At 41.4% G+C, this 19,876-nt stretch overlaps 1 protein-coding gene across 4 annotated transcripts in view; it reads left to right on the top strand.

The window, feature by feature from the left end:
• The first annotated feature begins 3,517 nt into the window (after positions 1-3,517).
• ptprsa (protein tyrosine phosphatase receptor type Sa) overlaps positions 3,518-19,876 on the top strand; it is a 180,950-nt gene continuing 164,591 nt past the window's right edge. For 3 of the 4 annotated variants that reach the window (XM_053322725.1, XM_053322724.1, XM_053322723.1), the window contains exon 1: positions 3,518-3,971. The gene's annotated coding sequence lies outside the window, so the exon portion shown is untranslated. The remainder of the gene's footprint in view (positions 3,972-19,876) is intronic. The other variant, XM_053322726.1, reaches the window with a different exon arrangement.

Here is a 19,876-nt window from a genome sequence, read left to right as displayed (position 1 = left end):
TTTCTCTCTTTCTTCCACTGTCTTGTTCGCACTAAAACACCATATAGCACTTTCCAACCAAGCTGACAAACACTCAATCACACAGAGAGTAAATATCCAAGAGGGTGAAGCAGCCTCAAAGTAACTAAACTTGCGACAGGGGGTGGCTCTCGAGGGCCACCGACCGCCGCGTGCGCATGTTTTTAATTGTGTTTTTGGTGGGGTGATGAAATGTCCTCCATTTGAGCGCGAGCTGGCAGTAAGTGGGCTGTCGCCTCCAGGGACAGAGTGAGCGATGGCCCACTACTATCGGAGGTGATTGTGCCACAACCCCTAAGGGTGACATAGATGAACGGGTGGAAACAGGGAGACAATAAGGAAAGATGGGATGTTCTTTTTTTTTTTTTTTTTTCTTTAACAGTGTCATGTGGAGGTAAAAACAGGACCAGGGTCAAGAAAGAATTGCAAGTATGCATTCAGAGGCGGACAAGCTGAACCTATCCAGTGTTGACAAGTTTGTAGTATTCTGCTCTTTGGTTACTGTTTGAGTTGAGCTTCTCCTGCTTCTGTAAGTAGTAGCAGCAGTGTAGCCAAAATCAACATACATTTACTCAGTGGTTAACATAATATAGTTTGCTGATCTATAAATCATAGCCTAAACATTTTTGACATGTATTCATGGTTAATAACAGAAACAAATCATTATATTTCTTGCTCTTTTTAAAGGACACACGCATTTTGTGATAAAAAGTTTTAAATATGTTTTTCTAATAGTAGAGCTAATTGAATTTTGCTAATAAAAACCATGGATAATTACAGCTGTTGAACAGAATTGTACAAGATTATCTGAATAAATATTTTTTATATATTTATTACAATTATAAATGTTATGTTGAAAATTTGATCGTAATCTGCAATCTACATTTCTTTCCTGTGAACATCATCATTTGCATCATATCAATGTTGAGTTTAATGACTCCAAGTATATATTGTATCATTTCTGAGATAAGTGTTCTTCACCCTTGAAATGCCTTTTTCTTGCATGTGACTATTGGGCAACAGTGATGAACAGTGAGGATCACCTTCACTTGGAAGCATAGCAGCTGACAGAAGGAGGCCAGTAGTTTCACTAAGGTTCACTGGTCGTTTGGAGCATCTTTACACACTACATGCTGTTACATGACTCCGTAACAAGACGCAAACGATTAAACTCTCTCCCTCGAGCACTCGCCACATCTTCCGCTCTCTGAATTTACATGGCATTTATGAACACTCACAAGGAAAACAAAAAGTGGAGAGGGAGACGGAGCACAAGGGAAGAGAGCTCCTAGTGTGGAGGAGTCTCATTATTCTGTTATGGATTGCACATGTCAGGCGGTAAGTGCTCTTTTTATCCTTCCAAAGCACTAGTCTCGGCCACTGAGCGCATTTCCCTACCCGAGTGAAATTTACCATGTTAAGGCTCACGCCACCAGGGGAATGGCGGTGAGAGCTCTGGGTTGCCGCTAAGATTTACTGGCCTGATTAAATAAGGGGCTGTAGTGTGAATAAGAGGCCATGGGAAAAATCTATGTAACAGAAACGCATGTTTTTTACTCACCAGTTAAATTGATTAGACCTCACTCACACCCCTTTACACCTCTTTATGGTGTGTTACATGTCACGCTGGGTTTTAAACAAAGAGCAGAGAGAGGGCAGTGGAGGATTGCTTGTGGCTCAGGATTGCTTTCTGCCAACCCACAGCAAAGATGTGTCTTTTTAAAACGGCCTGTTCCCATCCATTACAGCCTGCATACCTTGAAAAGTTCACACAAAATATATATTCACTCCCTTCAATTGGGCAGGAGAGGCCTTTCATTTGATGCACTGTGCCTCACAAATTGTAGACCCTTTCCAAAGACTGCCTAATTCAATCTCATTTCCTTCCATTTTCCATCACTCTGGTCCTTAAAGCTCCAGGAGGGTACTTTGATGCAACCAGCCACTACTTTTTCAGTTGAACAGTTGTGGCTGGGCTAGGGGACAACTTTATTTGTCTGTCTGAAGTTTACAATGGCTAAATGAATGGTATATCAATCTGCCAGTCACTTTCAATACTGTCTAAACCAGGATGGTGAAGGGGGAATGTAATCTCTGAACAAAAGGAAAGAACTTTAAGTGGCCACAGCCAAAGATACATAGAGCAGTATTTAGCTGCATGCTTGCTTATAGCGACTGACTGTGGGTCAGGTGATTGATGTGTCTCCAGTCTGTGTCTGCGCCTCCCTGCTGGACATAGTGGACACCAGCTGTCACTGCTCAAATTCAAACTCTACCAGCCAATCCGAACTGCTGTTTCTTCTTAAAGTGAATGTGATTGGATGGACTCATGTTCCTATTCCTCCTCACTTACAGCAAAGTGAAAACAGTAGGTTGTAAAGTGAAAACTGTGACCAAAACTTAAAAAAAAAATCAAGTAGTATTTTTGTCCTTTATTGCAGCTGATGAGTAATCACTACAGCAATATTGCCTTTGATTACAGCTGATTGTTTTGTTTTGCTGTTGTTCTTTTGTGACACACTGAAACTACCATTCAAAAGGTTATTTCGTATTATCACTCAGATTAAAATAATTTATGGTAATTTAGAAATTGAAATTGAAACAAGGACAAACAGGATATCTCATGGTAGAGCGGTCACTGAATAGAAATACATATTTATTAAACAATTAAAACCGAGTAACTTTTCAAACTTATATTACATCTCTTGCTATTATGTAGTGAGTTTAATTATGATTCAACTGGACACAGGTTGTTCTACTATAAATATGAGAAATATATGCAATTTTGAAGAAAAGACTTATCCATCCATATGTAACCTGTATTATCTGGGTTCATTTTAGTCTTGCCTTGACTAAATATTTTTGCACCACTGAATTCTTGCATTTCTCTAACTTGTCTACATTTTACATGTTTATTCTGTGAACTCAATACAAATGATCAGGAAGATGCTTTTTAGTGTAATTTGTAGCATATCATGCCATGAAGTAGTAATTCATTTTTAGCTATTATAAGTTACATTCATAATGCAAATGGTTGGTATTAACCGTGGAAAGTTATTACACCGAATCCAACTGTTACATAACATCAGACAATGGGCCTCCTTTTTGGTTGCAAATTAAGTAGCCCAGTTAATAAATCTTAGAAACATTTTTTTAAAGTGATAAAATATCCTCACAAATATTCACAACTGCGTTACATTCTCACACAACTCCCTCGCTTCATGTCATTGTACCACTGCACTGTATATTTGTCTCCTCTTCATCCTGCCACTGCAGCACAGACTTATAAAATAACAGATCAGCCTCAGTAACTCCTCTCGCTACAAGCCCCATTGTGCACCGACTAAACGTGCGTGAACGCACCAAGTAGTAGGATTTACGATTCGGGAGAAGTCGAGAGACGCAGTTTATGAAGCGGCATTGAACGCAGCACAGGTCTCCGTATTTTTCCCTGCCATAGAGGGGAGGGATAAGGGGGGTATTTGACTCCTGTCTCCCCACCCCCAGTCCGTGCGAGGTGGATTTAGGAAGAAAGGAATCCAAACCTGGGACGTGGAGATAACGAGAGACACCAATAAAGAGATATCCTACATTTGGAGATCCGCGCGCGGCGGTGTCGCGCACGGATTATTGTAGGGTGTTTTTTTTTTTAATTTTCTTTCACTGAGGAGATTCTGGCTTGGAGCGTCTGCTCTGAGGGGAAAAAGGAATACAACACACGGGGAATAATATGAGCATTTTATACTTGCTCTGTCTGTTAACAAGTGACTGCTCTGCCGCTGAAGAAAGTGGAATGTAGCGGTGTTTTTTTTCTACCGTCTGGGATGCAAAGTAACTGTTTTCTTGAGGGAATACGACCGCTCACCCACAAAGAATACGGATTTTAAAAAAGCTATCCCCCCGTAAAACAACCAGGGGGGTAGACTCAGAAACACTTTCTTCTCGCCGATGAAGTAAGTGCATGAAAGTTTTTCTTGCTCTTTACTCTCGAAATGCTTGGTTTCAGTGTATAGGATAAACTAAAATGTAAGAAGAGAAGCTAATTGTCGCCATAATGCTGGACCGTTTTATTCAGCGTGTTTCTTCAAACTTCAGTCAGAGAGAGAGAGAGAGAGAGAGAGAGAGAGAAAGGTCTTGCTGTTCTCTTCTGCGCTGAATGTGTTTTTTAAAGGAAAGTTATTTGCTCTCACTTTGTTCGCTGTCTCCCAACTTTCTTCACACAATGTCAAATAGATAGCAGGTACTGAGAGTCTCTAGCACTTTAATGCAAATGGTTCCCTAACTTTATTATAAGACCTCCTCATAGACACACAGACAGACCGCTTTTCTGTTCTGTCGAGATTTTACCCCAAATGCATTGCCCACATTATTTTGCATTTGAAAACATCTCGGCGAGCTTCAGTCACTCGGTGTTTTTATTCGGTTGAAATGATGCTTTAATCATTCATTTTCAGTCATTTTAAGCAGCAGCAGCAGCTTAAAAACACAAGTTAAACAGTAGGCTACTGTCACTAATGAATAGCAGAAGAGAAAGCACGTTATCAAGAAATCACTCTAGTATTCCAATAAATTAGGTCTGGGTTTTTTTTGTCTTGTGCTACTCCGTTGATAATAATGTACTTGCTTTTTGTAGAGTGTATTGTAATTGATAGTTCTTTATCTGTGTATAACATAGAGCTTATTTAAGTTATTTCTCTGATGTGTTTGGTTAATGTCCTTTTAAAATTGTTTAGTATTATCACTTAAGGGGAATCTTCTGCCTTGTGAAGAAACTTTAGTCTAGATTGTGGTTGAAAGTTTAGATACAGCTCCAGGCTATGGCTATGCATTTTTTGTTCTTTTTCTTTTTCTTTTTTTTTTTTTTTTTGTTAAGGCACGCTACAGTAAGTCAAGTGAGTCCAATTTGAATTTCAATGGATCTTAATTTTATCAGAACATTTAAGGCTAAACCTTCCCCGAGCAACATCTACATACACCACTCTCCCACCCTCCACCCCAATAGCAACTGCGAGCCAAAAAAAGATTAGTAATGCATTTTATTAAGTGGGGGTTGCTGAACAGATAAGTTTAAACATTGTTGTTTTTGTCTCTCTGACATTAATATGAATAACAGAAATGCTTTGAAATATTGGGGGGGGGGGGGGGGGGGGGGGGGTTCAGAGGTCAGGTTAGACAGCGCAGGGCCAGAGAATCAAGCTGGAAGAAACTTATTGCCTTTGGCTTCAGGGTGGAAGGAAAAGGAATGTTGTATTTTTTTGCACATGTCTTGGTTAACTAAAGACTATTTTCTATTTTGTAACATAGTGAATAATAAAGATGTCATCCATTTCAGTATTCTTCTAAAACCACTGCAAAATCTATCAAATGCAGAACATTTCCATTTGTAATGGAAATTCAAGTTTTACATTTTTTGTAACTCCAGCTCATCAGTCTTGCATGCCAGTATTCAATCAGCCTTCTAGCTTGTATAAATAAACCAATTTGTCTTATGATGAGAGTCACATGTTGATTGTCAGTAGCAAGAAGGAGTCTTGTCCTTCAGAGTAATTGGACAACACATATACCAAGAGGCTGTGTTTTCTGGATTCTTAATGTGGCTTTAATTGAACAATTTATCACCCCTGATCACTGTCAAGTAACTGAGCAAGAAAGACAAAAGGCAATGAAAATGCCAAGGATAAGCTGCCAGGCACGGCTCACTAAGCGTGACCGCCGTGTCTGTCACTGCAGCTTCGGCAAGGTGCTGTTTTATTTAATTTAACTTATTTATTTATTTACTTTTTTTTTTTGGTCTTTAGAAATGGCAGATCGATGCATTTGTGAGTGGCAAGCTTGTAAGCAGTGTTAATGAATAGCGGAGGAGGAGGGTGCAGTGAGAACATTACATCCTTGAAAACTTATTTTATTGGACAAAACTTTTGATTTCTCCCCGGAGCTCCTTTCCCTACAGTTGGAAGAAAAGCTAATTGAATTGTGCCCCGGATATGATGCTTTTTTTTTTCCCGCAAGTACGAAGGTCTTGGAGAAGTGTCCTCCTCAGGGTTTTGAAATTCATTTCCTTTGCAATTATTACTTTCTGAGCTGTTTTCTTTTATTTCCCCTACCTCAAGAGTGGGGTAGTTTCTCTCAATTTTTTGACGGGATCAAAGGGGAGAAGAGAGGGAGATTCTAGATGGCTACAGGCCTCGCAGACTGACTGTAAGATATTCAAAGTCATGTGTATTACATCGGGTATGTGGAAGACTGTTCAGTAGTTGTCATCTTTGTGATTGTGTTATGTAGTTTTTGTGCTTTGGGGTTCTTAATATCAAGTGCATTTTCGAATTTTTTGACATACAGCCAACTTTGGTGATTAGGTAATAATATATATTTTTTTTTTACAAAGGCAAAGCAAGCATAGATCTTTATACTATTTATTATACTATTAATTGTCAGAGACTTTGCAGATGCTGCATTGAAATAATCTGATCTAAGCCCTCTGAAAAAAGTCACACCCTTACACAATTAAAACCAAAAAATATGATGATGGTATAAATCATAGATTACAATGGGTTCTCCCAAAATGAATGAATACCATTATGGTCGTATGTATTAGTTTTATTAATGCTTTTACCTAACCAAAGCCTATTAAATGTTTTCACTATTTTAATGAGACTAAAATACAGTGAACAGTATACATTTACTGTTGGATGGTTTTTCACAGTTATCCACTTTTTTACTACCCAATTCCTCGTTCATTTCATTCAAATCTAAATTAGAAGCATTTTGGTGGCATCAAGTGCTTTGCAATTAGCCACATCGCACTTGACACAACAACACAGTTAATAACAGCTGCTCTGAAGTGACTGTTGTTGCAGAGAGAAAAAGAGAAATATGCGCTGTGCAAAGGCGCTGTTGCACTCACAGCTAATTGTGTTTATTCATTTTAATTTGCTCCGAGTGCTAAATCAGTGCTCTTCTAGCGACATGAGGTGCAATTAGTCTGGTTGTGAAAACAGGAGGCAGTGTGTCTTGTAAAGTGTCCCCTCCTCTCCTCTTTGATTTGTGGATTAGCTGTCCCTTGTCATTCCATTTATTTTATTGCCACATATCCAGGCTGCAGAAACACTCAATAAAAGTAATATGTAACAAGCTCGTAGCATTAAAAACAATGTGCATACAATGGAAAGATGCATGCCAGCGACAACATTGTCACACATGTATAATAACAACGATAGCTCAACTCTTACTCACTGTGTTCTCTGACTACTGTCAACAAAATCAAAGCTAGGAAATATTTTTTAGCCACAAGACAGCTTGGCCTGGTGTCAGCTGAAGACTGGAGCTCATTTTTCTTAGGAGACTAATGGGACCTGTTTGTGGCCTTGATTATCCATAATCTTTGGTGACCTCATTGATTAAGCAGCTGATGTACACTACTCTCACACTGTTAAATTACATAAATGGTATTCCATGCATTAGACAAATTGTTGAACTGGGTTCCTACAATTCCAAGAATAGCTATTGGCAACATTTAGAACAGGAGTGATCTTTTGGCATTGTAGGTTTTCTCCAATCATGAAAAGTAATCACTGCAGCTCCCAAGCCTGAAGCACCTTCTCTGTAAGTGTGTCTCTGCACTAGAAGGCAGTGTTGCTTTTCAAAACCAGAATGTAGAGCAACGAACGAAGAAGACATTTCAAAATGGAAGTTTTCTTAAACCCAGAAAATAATAAGTGTAATCATCCTAGTGCTTTTGTCATTCAGTTTGTTGTTTTGTTCAGTATTGAATATTCGCCCACTGTCTCAGAATATTTTTCACTGTTCCACATTATCATTGTTTGTTTGGTGAGTGAGATTGCAGATACAGCACGTTGTACTGCACATCTTTTGAGTCTGGAAACAGGTCTTGTTTAGACGTTTGCCTGAGCAAGATAAAGTTCTCCAGAAACAACATCTCTCTGAGAGGTTAAAACAATAGAGGTGACATGGTAGAGTGTTTTTTTTTTGTCTTGTTGAATGGGAAATGTAGTTGCCCAACACATGTATTACTGGATCCCCTTATAGTCACTAGGGTCTCCCATTTTGAATATGCACTCTCAGTACTGTAAGGCACTTTGGATAAATATGTGAGAACTTTTACACCCGGGGTAGTGGTATTTGCAAGACATAAATAGCCAGCAGTCAAAGAAGAAAAACCGAACTTTGCAGTCACAACAATTTAAAAGATCATCAAGGTTAAACTTCTAGAGGCTGGTGTGTCATTTTCACTCCATAGACTTACATTTTCACCCTGGCCATAGGGGGAGAAACATGAGACGGGTGGCTGGCAGAGGAATTATTGACCACTCACTCAGACTCCCGCTGGTTGCCTTGGGTCTAAAATTGGTAGCTCTGCCCTCAGCAGACCTCTTTGGGGGTGAAAAATGGCCATGGCCGGAAAGTCATATTTACTCATCAGGTCTGCTGAACTCAAAAGGTCAGCACTCCAAAACACGCCTGCAATGGTGGTTTTGGGCAAAGATGACGCAGGTTGAGTGGCAGGGACCAGATAACACTAGGCTCTGATAAGGTGTGTAAACTCAGCAGGATTAATCAGCAGTTGGCTGGGTTTAAGTCCACCTTGCATCTTGGCTGACTGTCAGGCTCTTCCAGTGTTTGCTCGCTTTTGGTTTCTTCTTCATCCTTCTGTCTCCTTCACAGTTCGTCTTTCTCCTACACCACCCTTCTCTGCTTTCCTGTCTTTCCATCCCTCAATCCTTGTGTCTCTCGGTCCAACTATAAACTCTGCAGATGTTAAATGCTGAGGATACACAGCAAAAATTCATTGCCTCTTTGTCTCCCATCTGTTCCTATCCCTTGTCTTCTCTCTCCTCTTTAGAAACAGCCTAGAAAAATAAAGATAGTTTCTTTCATGTGCATCAGATCGATGCCAAGTTGCTTTTTTTTCTGTTGTTACAATGGAATGTGTATGACATTTATCCTTTTGTTTAAGGAACAGATCTCAATTGTATATTGGTTGCATTAACACCTGATGGTTCAACTCATCTATATGTTGCCCCTAGAACAGGTATTCTAGGTGGAAAAGGAGGCGTAATAATCAGAGAATTTTGTGTCAAGTTATTGTGTGCAGAATTGAGGATAGCCCATCATACACATAAATACACTAATTCCTGCCAGCCTATGTGGTAAAGCCTTGGGGAATACATTGACACACTGTCACCTCCCCTGCCTCTTGCCTGTTCCCTTGGTACCTCCAGGTTTTACAAAAATTATTCGCTCCAGCTCCCTCTGATGAAGTGACAGTAATCTACTTTTGACAACAAGCAGGAGCAGACCTTCTGCAGATGCCTCATTCATTCTAGTCTCCCTCAAGATATAACACACTTGAACAAATATAGTGCATAGTTTGCTAAAGCCAGGACAGAAACTATGAAGTAAATGTGGAGTATTCACACAAAAACCCATTCACTCTTTTCCCTCAAGCACTAATCCCATCCTCTTTTTGGGACAGGCATCAAATGGGCATGTCTGGTTCTGTCTCTCCGCCTGCGTCTCCTCTGGCCGTCTCCGGATTCTGTCTGTTAGGCTGTTTCTATGTTAAGTGTGATTACCAGCTGGCCTCCCCCAGATTGATACACAGAGGTTCCCCTTGGGGTGTCTGCCTCCTCCTCTTTGTAAACTAGGTCTGGCAAGGAAGGGCTGCCATGCGCCCTGGTACTTTGACCCCTGTGAAGTTTTAGACACGTGGTAGTAGGGGGGCTAAGGACCCCCATTATTATGCCTGAAGGGTTTGAACAGGTTGCAGTTAGCTCATTTAAACGCTGCTCATGCAGGCCGTTAGATGGTGCACACCAGCCTGTTGAGCCATCTGTATGAAGTGCATATTTTTGGAGCAAATGTTCAAAAACATTTTTGTTTGTGCATACACTATAATTTCAGCCTGTTAGAGCCTTGTGAGGCAATAAACTTGGGATACTTTGCTGAGTGCATGGCAGTCGACTGGTAAGGAAGGTCACTTGTCTTACTCACTGGGATATCCAATCTGTTCAACAGCAGGAGTGTGTCCTGTTTAAGTTTCCTTGAACAAACTGTAAAACACTGTTTTACATTATCATTCAGTTACTATTTGAACAATCCATACAATGTTAGCTCCAGAATCCTGTTCCAGCATTTGCACAATGATGAAAAACTGAGTTTAAGATTGAAAAGGCTGCACATGTAAGTAGTTATTGTCCAGGAGAAGCACATGGTCATATTTTCATATATTGGCAGAGCACTGAGTGTCTGACCTTCACAAAATCCTGGTTATGAGAAAGGTCACAGACATTGGTCCAGTTTTCAGCTTTGACTAAATCGAACCAAACACATGCTTCCCCATGTTGTTGCTTCAGTGTGAATTGGTTATAGGAGAGATTCATTTTGTGTGTGTATGTGTGTGTGCTAAAAGCTGTTAATCCAATGGTGCTCATTGTGTGCACATAGAAAGCCCAGGGCAAGATGGCTAGGCCTATTCAGATGATCCCCCCTCACTCAACCACCGCTTCACCCCCACCCGCTATCCTGTCCTTTTGTTCCTGCCCCTGTCCACACATACACACCCTCACCCAAACTTTAGAGACATCTGGTATAAGGGGGTGGGGATGGAGGGGCAACAGGAGGCGTAAGCTTTGGGAGAAAGGAGGAGGAGAAGGGGTTGGAGGACATGAGCGTGGGGAGATATACTCAGCTGCCTCAAGGGGTGGGAGGTGAGAGATGGGGGTCGCAAAGAAACATGTGTATGCAGGATAGTGGGGGTTGTTGTCCTTGTGTAGAGAAAGGGAAGTGGGGTAGCTAAAGAGGAGTAGGCACATAATTGATGGTTGGAAGTAATTGTGTGTAATGCAGGAAAGTAAACATGGGCCTCTGGGGAGGAGAGAGATAGAGAGGGAGAATGGAGGGACGCCTGTGAATAGGACTAAAGAAAGGAGGAGAATAAAGAGAGGAAAGAGAATAATGAAAAGAGTATTATGGAATAGAGAGCTAGGAAGGGTACAGATAGGAGATGAGACAGGGAGCGAGAGAGAGGAGAGGGAGCAGGTTAGGTGGGGGAAAGGGAGGGGGCCTGCTGTTCTGTTGCATCACTCAGTGCTAGCCGGGGTTAAGAAGGAGTAACTACCTGCTGTCAGGCTGATTGTTCATCCTTATGCATCAGGGGATATGCGTCCCAGTTTATGAGCGATGGCGCGGATTCACTATGTGGGCCACTTAACCACAGAAAATGGCTGCCTGTGCATCTCTGGGAATATAAGCAGCACCGCCAGGTTGGGCTTTCTGAGTCGGTCGCTTTGTATGCAGATGATGCCACCATCTCCCTGACGCTAGTTGACAAGTCATTTTTAGGTGCAGTGTTTCCCCTACGTACTTTCAACAGCAGCACAGAGCCACTGCTAAATGATGATACTTGAATTTCACATTGCACATAATAATCATGAATTCTCTCCGCTTTGAGCAGCTTCCTGGAGTTAGTGGGGAAAAAATGGGAACTGGTATCATGTATGGTCACACAGCAGCCTCTCCTCTCTGTCCCCAGTTATGCGGCCTGTGCTTAACTTAGAGTGGGGCTCACCTCCTCCACCATGCTCACACACACAAACACAGACAGAGCAGTGAGCGGTGTAGGCTAGGCTTCATAACACAACCTGCCCCCTCCCTTCATAAGCTACTGAAGTAGGGGGAGGACAAAAGCAGACAACCCAACTCTCCTGGACGTTCTGGGAGTCTCCCGCATATTGATAGTGGCTCCTTGGCGCCCGCGAATGAGACACAGTCTCCCAGAATCTGGAGCGAGCAAGCAAGAGCGCGCAATAGAGTGACTGAGTGTGTGTGTGTGTGTGTGTGTGTGTGTGTGACTATTAATGTTGTTTGAGCACTTTTTTGCATTGTCAATTTGAAATAATGTTTTGTTTTTGAATGAAGAGGTGGAAATTAAAATGTATTTTTTTTTATCCGATTAATCGAAAAAATAATCGACTGATTAATTGATTATCAAAAAAATCATTTGCAGCCCTAATATTTTTCAAATTTTTCTTCCGGGGGACCATACCCCCAGACCCCTGTAGTGTTGCTAGGTTACTGACACACAGCACTGCTGCTACAAAAATTTCTAGGGGAAACACTGTTGGTGCATTTAATTTTTTGACATTTATTACAGTGACATTCCTTCTGGTGTCAAAAGATCGGGTAACTTGTCACACACACATCTCTGTGGACATGGATAAACATATCTGGAACAAATCTAAGCTAGTTATAAGTTACTCAACTGCAAGTGTGTGCAAATAAATACGGGGCAGGCGCTGCGCCTGTAACAACATTGCTGCTGAAAAAAATGTTTAGTGAAACACGGAGGTGTAATTCACATTTTACCCTCTCTGTATGCAGTCTGGCTCACTGAAACCATTTATTTTGTATTAATAATTCCTCTACCACAACAAAGCCCCATCGAAAAGCCCAATCATAAGGCCTCCTCAGTAATTACAACTTCAGCAGCCTGAGCGCCTTTTCAAACAGCACAGTGCCTCATCTTTCAGTGAAATGGAAACAAAGCCTATGTACTCCAGTCTGGATACACAAATTACAGCGTACCAGTGGTGCGTAAAAGAGAAAGAAGACAGAGAAAAGGCACCAGGGGCAAAATGCATTGAGTTTCCTCTCACTTTCTCACTGTGCATCACAAGCTTGTCTCCCGGACAGGGAAGAAGGGTTTGTCAAGCGCATCACGGTGGAGAGAGTAAAACCTTCCCCAGCCCCTGGGAAGATAGAAGGTGACATTTGTATGTAAATGGAGACAGGCTCTCTCCACTATACTCCAGCTGACAGGGAACACAGTGGGCAACCTGGTGTTATCTTTTTCTTTTTTGAGAAGTTGAAGATTTAGTTGTTTCTCTGACATTTGTGTTTTGGGAGAAAGAGGACTGTAAAAGACAGTTTTACAGTGTGTGGTAGTGTTGTGTGTATGAGGAAAAGTGTTGTGCATTTATCACGTGCATGCATGCATACCTGAAACAACACCTGTCTGGACTATATGTAGAAAAAATGCATGTTGCTTGAAATAATCTTTAAAAAAAATATAGACATATGGTTATGGAGTACTGACTGAACATCACACTGCTACCATGAGATTAGTCCAAACGGTTTTTGGTTATTTTCCCCATGTAGTTTGTAAAACTTATTTGTGTGTGAATTTAACTCTCAGGGTTGGCTGCTTTAGGTTTTTGCAGATTCTTAGATCCAAATAATTTATGGCACAGGAACAATAAAAAGAATCCAAGCATTTCCAATAGGGCTCCAGCACCTGCAGTGGCTGGACTCCTAATTTAGTCTTGTGTCTCAGTGTCACAGAAGATAATCCTGATTAAAAAGTGATGGAGGCTGGGGGAAGAATGACAACATAGCAATCAGAGATACCAGCCACGGTTGGGGAGATTAGCACTACCAGAGGGTGGGGGGCTACTCCATTGCTGCTGTCACCCTTTTGTTTATGGATCAAATCCAAAATAATGGTTTTAAAGATTTTATTTCATTTTTTTCATCTGGAAGATTGTCTTGGACACTAAATCGCTTTATATTTTTTCTGCTTTTGTTAAAGGTTTAGAGTTGTTTGTGACAGCAGAGAGTAGAGTGCCTGATTATAAACTATAGGATCGCTGCTTTCAAGTGTTGTTTTTTGGATGGACTTATTCTATTGCTGTCATTTGAATTGGCTGTAGAGATTTTTGACTTGGTTCCTAGACAACAGGACAGCTGATTTGGCGTCCCAAGTTTAAAGGAACAGCATTTCAACAGGGTTGTTATGGAGACTCCACAACCCCCTGCTGCAGGAGGGTCACTGCTACCAAGTTAAATTGCTATCCCATCCTCCCAGACCCCTCTATGATGTCCTGATAAGTAGAAACCATTTGACAATCTGTCTTATATTGTAATATGAGTGGTGCGACAAATCAAGTTGATCTGGCCATTATAATGACAGAAATCCAACTAACCAACAACTGGTGGAAATCTCTTACGGTCTTGTCAAACTTCCTTCATTTGCAATCTTTGTCCATCAGTAGTCACAGGTCTTGTGGGAATGTCCTGGATGCTGATCCCTATTCTAACTGTTGTTTAAATCCCTTCCGTATGAAATGTGAAATGTAAGCAGTCACCTGTTAGTTTATCTGGTGAAAGAGGGAATTGGGCGAGGAGAGTAGGAGTAAAGTAGATGGATTTTTTAAAGGGACATAAACAAGGCTGTTATCAGAGTCTGTCTATTTGCTGTTGATACGGGGAGATAGTGTTGACACAGAGGGAAATGGGGAGCCAGTACTGCTTTGATTATACTTGCGGCCTTATGCCACCAAGTGGGAAGTAGAAGAGAAATGCACTTCAGAGATAGGGAGGCATCATATATAGGTGAAGACAGAATAGATTCAAGAAACAGAAACATAATCTTGACAATACCAAGCACAGTTGCAAAATTCACTTGATAATTTATATTGAATTTGTCATTCTAAGATACAATTTCTCAGAAAAACAGGGATGCCTGATAGTAAGACTTATAAGAACATATTTGGATATTTGATCCCAGCAATGCCCATTTGAGTGCCCTTGAGTAAAAAGCACCATCTGCAGTACTTGCATGCTAATTATAAGTTATTCTAAATAAAAGTGTCAGCTGAAAAGATCAATTGTGAGAGCAAAGCTGAAAACTTGAAGCTAGAAAAGGATGCTCCATGTCCTCTGGTGTCATTTGGTGCTTTTCCACTACACAGTTCCAGCACGACTTGACTCGACTCTGTCCTTTTTTGCGTTTCGACTAGGGATAGTACCTGGTACCTGGTACTTTTTTAGTACCTGCTTTGCTGACATTCCAAGCGAGCCGAGCCGATATTAAATGTGACGTCAACAGACTGCCGGCCACTGATTGGTCAGAAGAGTTGTCGTCAATTCAGTCTTATAGCCAAAGGGAAGAGTGGGGTGGAGTCAGGGGGGTATACATTAACTCCCTTCCCTTCCCAAAGGCATCCCCATTGACATTTATCATCTTAAGTCAATTCATACTTTCCTTGTGTGGCCACAAGGTCTGTGAAGGTCCACGTTGGTCCTCGTGATGTAAGCTTCGTCATCCGCCCATGTTGACATGGACCCCTCTGTGGACATCCGTGTGCAGCCCAAAATCTGTGTCCGTGAGGACTGTACATGCTAGAAAAGCAAACAGGAAGGCTTGTCTATTGTATGCATGTACTGTCTTTGTTCTATCATTAAGCCATCTTTTTTCCCCAACTCTTTGTTGTTGTTCATCAACATACAAGAACTCTTCAGCTGCAGATTCAAAGCAGCCTTGTGCAAAACAATACAAAAGGGCTGTGTTGGTGTAATGTTTTAAAGTACCGGTGAGACAGTAAAATACAAACCAACACGTCCAGTTGAAGTAACAGATACCTGTGTTTAAAGGCTGATCAGAAAAAAATAGCACATTGGTTTCTAATACTCAAGGACTGGATTTTACAACTCTGGAAAGTTATCACTGCAGCCCTGTTTACTAGTGGGCAGATGTGGAATGCGTCTGTGTCCGCGGATTTTTGAAAAGGGCATGAATGGAACCACGTGTAAGTCCGAGGTCTGCATGCAAGTCCACATGGGGACGCAGAACGAGAAAGCATGAATTGGCCTTTACAGCCCCCAATCTGTAGTCTCAACAGGGTGGAGATAGGGCTAAAAACATGGGGACATAAGGGAAGACAAAAGCAGGTCTGGCATGGAAATGGGCTTTGCCATTCACAGCCCCACCATATTTGCCCTTGGGTTAGTGTAGTGGAAAACAAGGAAGAGAGACACAATGAAAGCAGAAAGCAGAGTTGGAAGTAGTAATAGAGAGAGTGAGAGCAGCCAGGAGGGAAATGGAGACTGCAGCTTAGAAACAGGAGGTAGATGGCGAGCAGAGGGTATCCCATTTTCATGGAGATAAAGGGGCACTAATGAATTTGAACTAGTGCCCTCCAGGGATATACCATAAGGGCAAAAATAGGAAGGAGCAGATTGGGGTTTCGTAGCTTTTTAAACTACAGCCAAACTGTCTTTTAGATGCACAGGGGTGCTCCCAATTCTGCAATCACTAAGATGGCTGTGGCCCCGCTTGCCAACTGCTGCGAGTGAGGCATGTGCCAGGGCTCGGAGTGGATTTGATGCCAGAGGAGATGGGCCTAACTGGCCAGGGCAGAACCACTCTTCCATCCAACAAGATCATTTATCTGCCCATCTAACTCAGTTTTAGTTACATTGTTAGCACAGCACAGGGTGTGCTGATGGATATAACATACTTTTGCTTAATTAAAGCCCAATTATAAATATACAATAGAATATAAGACAGATCATTTAATAATAACAACCAATTTGTTTCCTTTTTAAGAAAAATTGACATTTATTTATTACATGCATATTATACAAAGGTAGTAAACAGTTTCATTCAAAATTTCCAATAAAAATAAATAAAATTACTTCAAACTTAACATTTCCTGAGACACAAAAATAAATAAAAATTAAAGCTGCAAGCAGCAGTGATTGGGCCCTCGCCCCCCATGCACACCACCCCAAAACAGTGAAAGGTGCCATATGTGCAAGTCGGTGCATGCCGCAGTCGCAGGGCAGACACACACTTGGAGATAGCCTGTTGGCTTTTCAGAGAGTTTTGCACAACCAAGTTGAGGGTGTGTCCTGCGCATTTCACCATTGCCCATCCATGCTTTTCATGCAAAATATTCACTGCTGCTACAACATTAGCACCACTGTCATGGACGACGGCCTTGATTTTCTCCGGTGGAATGTTGAATTTTGCAATTATCTCCTTAATCCATTCTGCAACATTTGCAGCTGTGTGTCTCTCTTCCAGGGGCATCATTGTCAGGCAGTGGGACACCATTTTCCAATTCTTCAGATAGTGGCACGTCACCCCCATATAAGCCTCTGTTGCAATGCTCGTCCAGATATCAGTTGTGAGTGCCACACTGTCAGTCTCTTGCAGGGCTTTCTTCATCTTGTCTTTGATGTCTTCATACTTTTTGTCCAACTGTTTTGTGAAGAAGGTTCTTGATGGAAGTTCATAATTGGGATGGAAAGTGGAAATCATCGCCTTTTTTTGCTACATTCATGGTAGTGTAAAATGCTTTGGATAAGTGTCTGATAAATTGCAGATTTAATATTGCATATGTTCAGTTCTTTTAATTAAAGCGATGGTTCGGCGTAATTTCGACCTAGCGTCATATGCACCATGACGTCTATCTAAACACCCCCTCGCCCCTTTTTTTCCCTTGGTCGTAAACTGGTGGAGTTAGAGCTATCAGCCGAATAGTTAAATATTCATAAATTGATGCATTGGAAAGTTTGTAAGTACACCAGGAGTTTATTAAAATAACACTTACCTGATGGCTTTTACTCTGCTGCTACTGCTAAAGCTGTAAACATCGACACCCGCACAGAGCACATCGAACGTGAAGATGAGTAGCTTAATTAAGAAGGTCGCCCGTACCTATTTGAGCCTGAATACACGTTCGATAGTAACCTCAACCTCTGCCATGTTGTTGATGTCTTCTGCTGTACTCTCGCTTCTTGCTCCTTCTTCACTACTACTAGTCTATTCCGGCAATAGATGTGCTTTGTGCGGGATGGTGCATATGACGCTAGGTCGAAATTAAGCCGAACCATTGCTTTAACCACACTAAATGATCAGTTTTGCTCTATGCAATGATTGAGGTGTTGGACAACCATAAAGATAAGATTTTGCTTTTTTTTTTTTTTTTAAATACCAAGGACTCTGAGCTTGCCCAGAGCCTGCACCTACATACCTCATCTATCATTTTTACAACATGTTGTTTTACCACACAGAAAGACCAACCGCTGCCTGTGGCATCCACCCCCATGTGGAGGTAATGGTCTGACCCCCAGACTGTGAGCCTGGCCAGTTAATAATGAAGTGGGCCCCTCTATTGTAAATCACAGAGGGGTCTTGTTTGTGTGACGCCTTTGGGAGAATTGCATGGGAATAGCATGTGTTACATAGAGTAGCCTGGCTTTATTGCAGGCAGATGCATAGGCTGCATTCACACCAATTCTGGCAATGTAAGAAAAATGCCAATCCTCCCATTCATTTGAATGGGGGTAGTATGTTTAGGGTGCCCGAGTGCGGATGCAGTCCCCACTTGCGTTGGATGACATTAAGAGTTTGGTTAAAAAGAGAGAGAGTAGCAGTGGTTGACCAAGCCAGAGAGTGAATGAAGGGAGTGAGCAGCAGTAGCGAGAACAATGCATTGACTGAGAGAAATAAAACGTTTTTGATTGTTTCACAGTGGTTATGTTCTAAAGCATAAATAAACAGGCCCAAACCTCCGCACAACCCTGCTGTTGACTGATTTGGTATGAATGCATCCTTAGAGAAAAAAAGAAGGCAGCTTTATATATGATGGATGGTGGGCTTTGCATCTGTTTGTGTTTATATGTGATTGGAATTTTGAAAGGGAACTGATGAGATAAGACATGAGCCAGGATTTCATATTTATATTCAGTCAAACACAGTTTGTTATGTTTTGTCCTTCTGGGGAATTTTTATCCAAAGTGAGGCCTGGGAGAAAAAAACAGCAGCGTTGCTGCCAAGACAGCTTGGCAAACTTGGTAAAACTGTTTGGGAAGACATAATGTGACCCTTAGAAGAGGGACTTCCGTTAAAATTATTAGAAGAAAAAACGTAATTCCTAGATGATTAACATAAGCAAACAAGTAAGGCGTGCAAGAATTAGAGCTATGTTATATATAGTTTCCTTGTCCTAGAGTTACTATGTATCAATGTAACAATTTTGCTAAATTGTTGCTTGCACACTGACAGCCAACCTTAAGCCTTTCAGGTACAGTAGAGTTCAACATAGTATGCTTGAAAAAATAAGCCAGGGAGAACCTTGAGGAACCTGGGCCATTCTTTGAAGTTAGCTATTTCCCTTCACTTCAAGTGCGTCACTCACTTCAAAGCAGGAATTTCACACAAAATGTACTGATTTTTCCCCCCTCCTCTCCTTTGTGTAGAATTTACAGCACATAAAATGGGTCTGAGGAGACTTTGTCAGAAGGTATCTGTAACCTAAGATATCTCAGTCTGAGTGTATGTGTGTGTTTTTGTGCCTCTGACAGCTTGTGGGGCCTACATGGCTGTGAGTGTGATCTTGTGCATATCCACTTAAAGAGGCCTGCAGATTATGCTCGGTGGTGGTCCAAGGCTTTGCTTTTATTAACGAGATGGAGTCCAGAGAGCGTCAGCAGCATGTGGTGTCATGGTTAGATACAGTAGGTTTAACCTTTGTGGTTTATGGTAAAGGACGGGGATTTGAGAAGTTGGCAGCCTGACTGGCTACTAATTCTGCTTCAAATTCACATTCCAAATTTGTGAAAACCAAATATACAGCAATTACAACACAACTTCCCCGTGCTCTAATGACTTTGATGTCAATGAGATTAAAGACATGCACATAGAAAAATGGCTGGTATACCATGGGAAATGAGCACTGAGTTCAGTCATGTTTGTACAGATGGGTTTTAGTGGTTATTAGCCGGATCAAGCACCTTTATTCTTTTCTGCCATGATTGTAATTGGAATCTCCACTTGATGCTTTCCACTTTAATAGTTGAAGCCAGCAGTGGCACACACGCTTGTAAACAGATGAGGGTGTCCTTTCCACTAACCGTAGCAGTGGTGTGTGTGTGTGTGTGTGTGTGTGTGTGTGTGTGTATATGTGTATATGTGTGTGTATGTGTGTGTAGCTCACACATACTATGCATATTCAACTGTCTGTATGTGTCTGTATTAGTTTGTGATCATCAC

This window comes from Scomber japonicus, chromosome 7 (genome assembly GCF_027409825.1).
Source record: "Scomber japonicus isolate fScoJap1 chromosome 7, fScoJap1.pri, whole genome shotgun sequence".
In the NCBI taxonomy this organism is placed as follows: domain Eukaryota; kingdom Metazoa; phylum Chordata; class Actinopteri; order Scombriformes; family Scombridae; genus Scomber; species Scomber japonicus.
The sequence above is the reverse complement of the archived record's forward strand: the minus strand, read 5'-3'. Positions and strand labels throughout refer to the sequence as shown.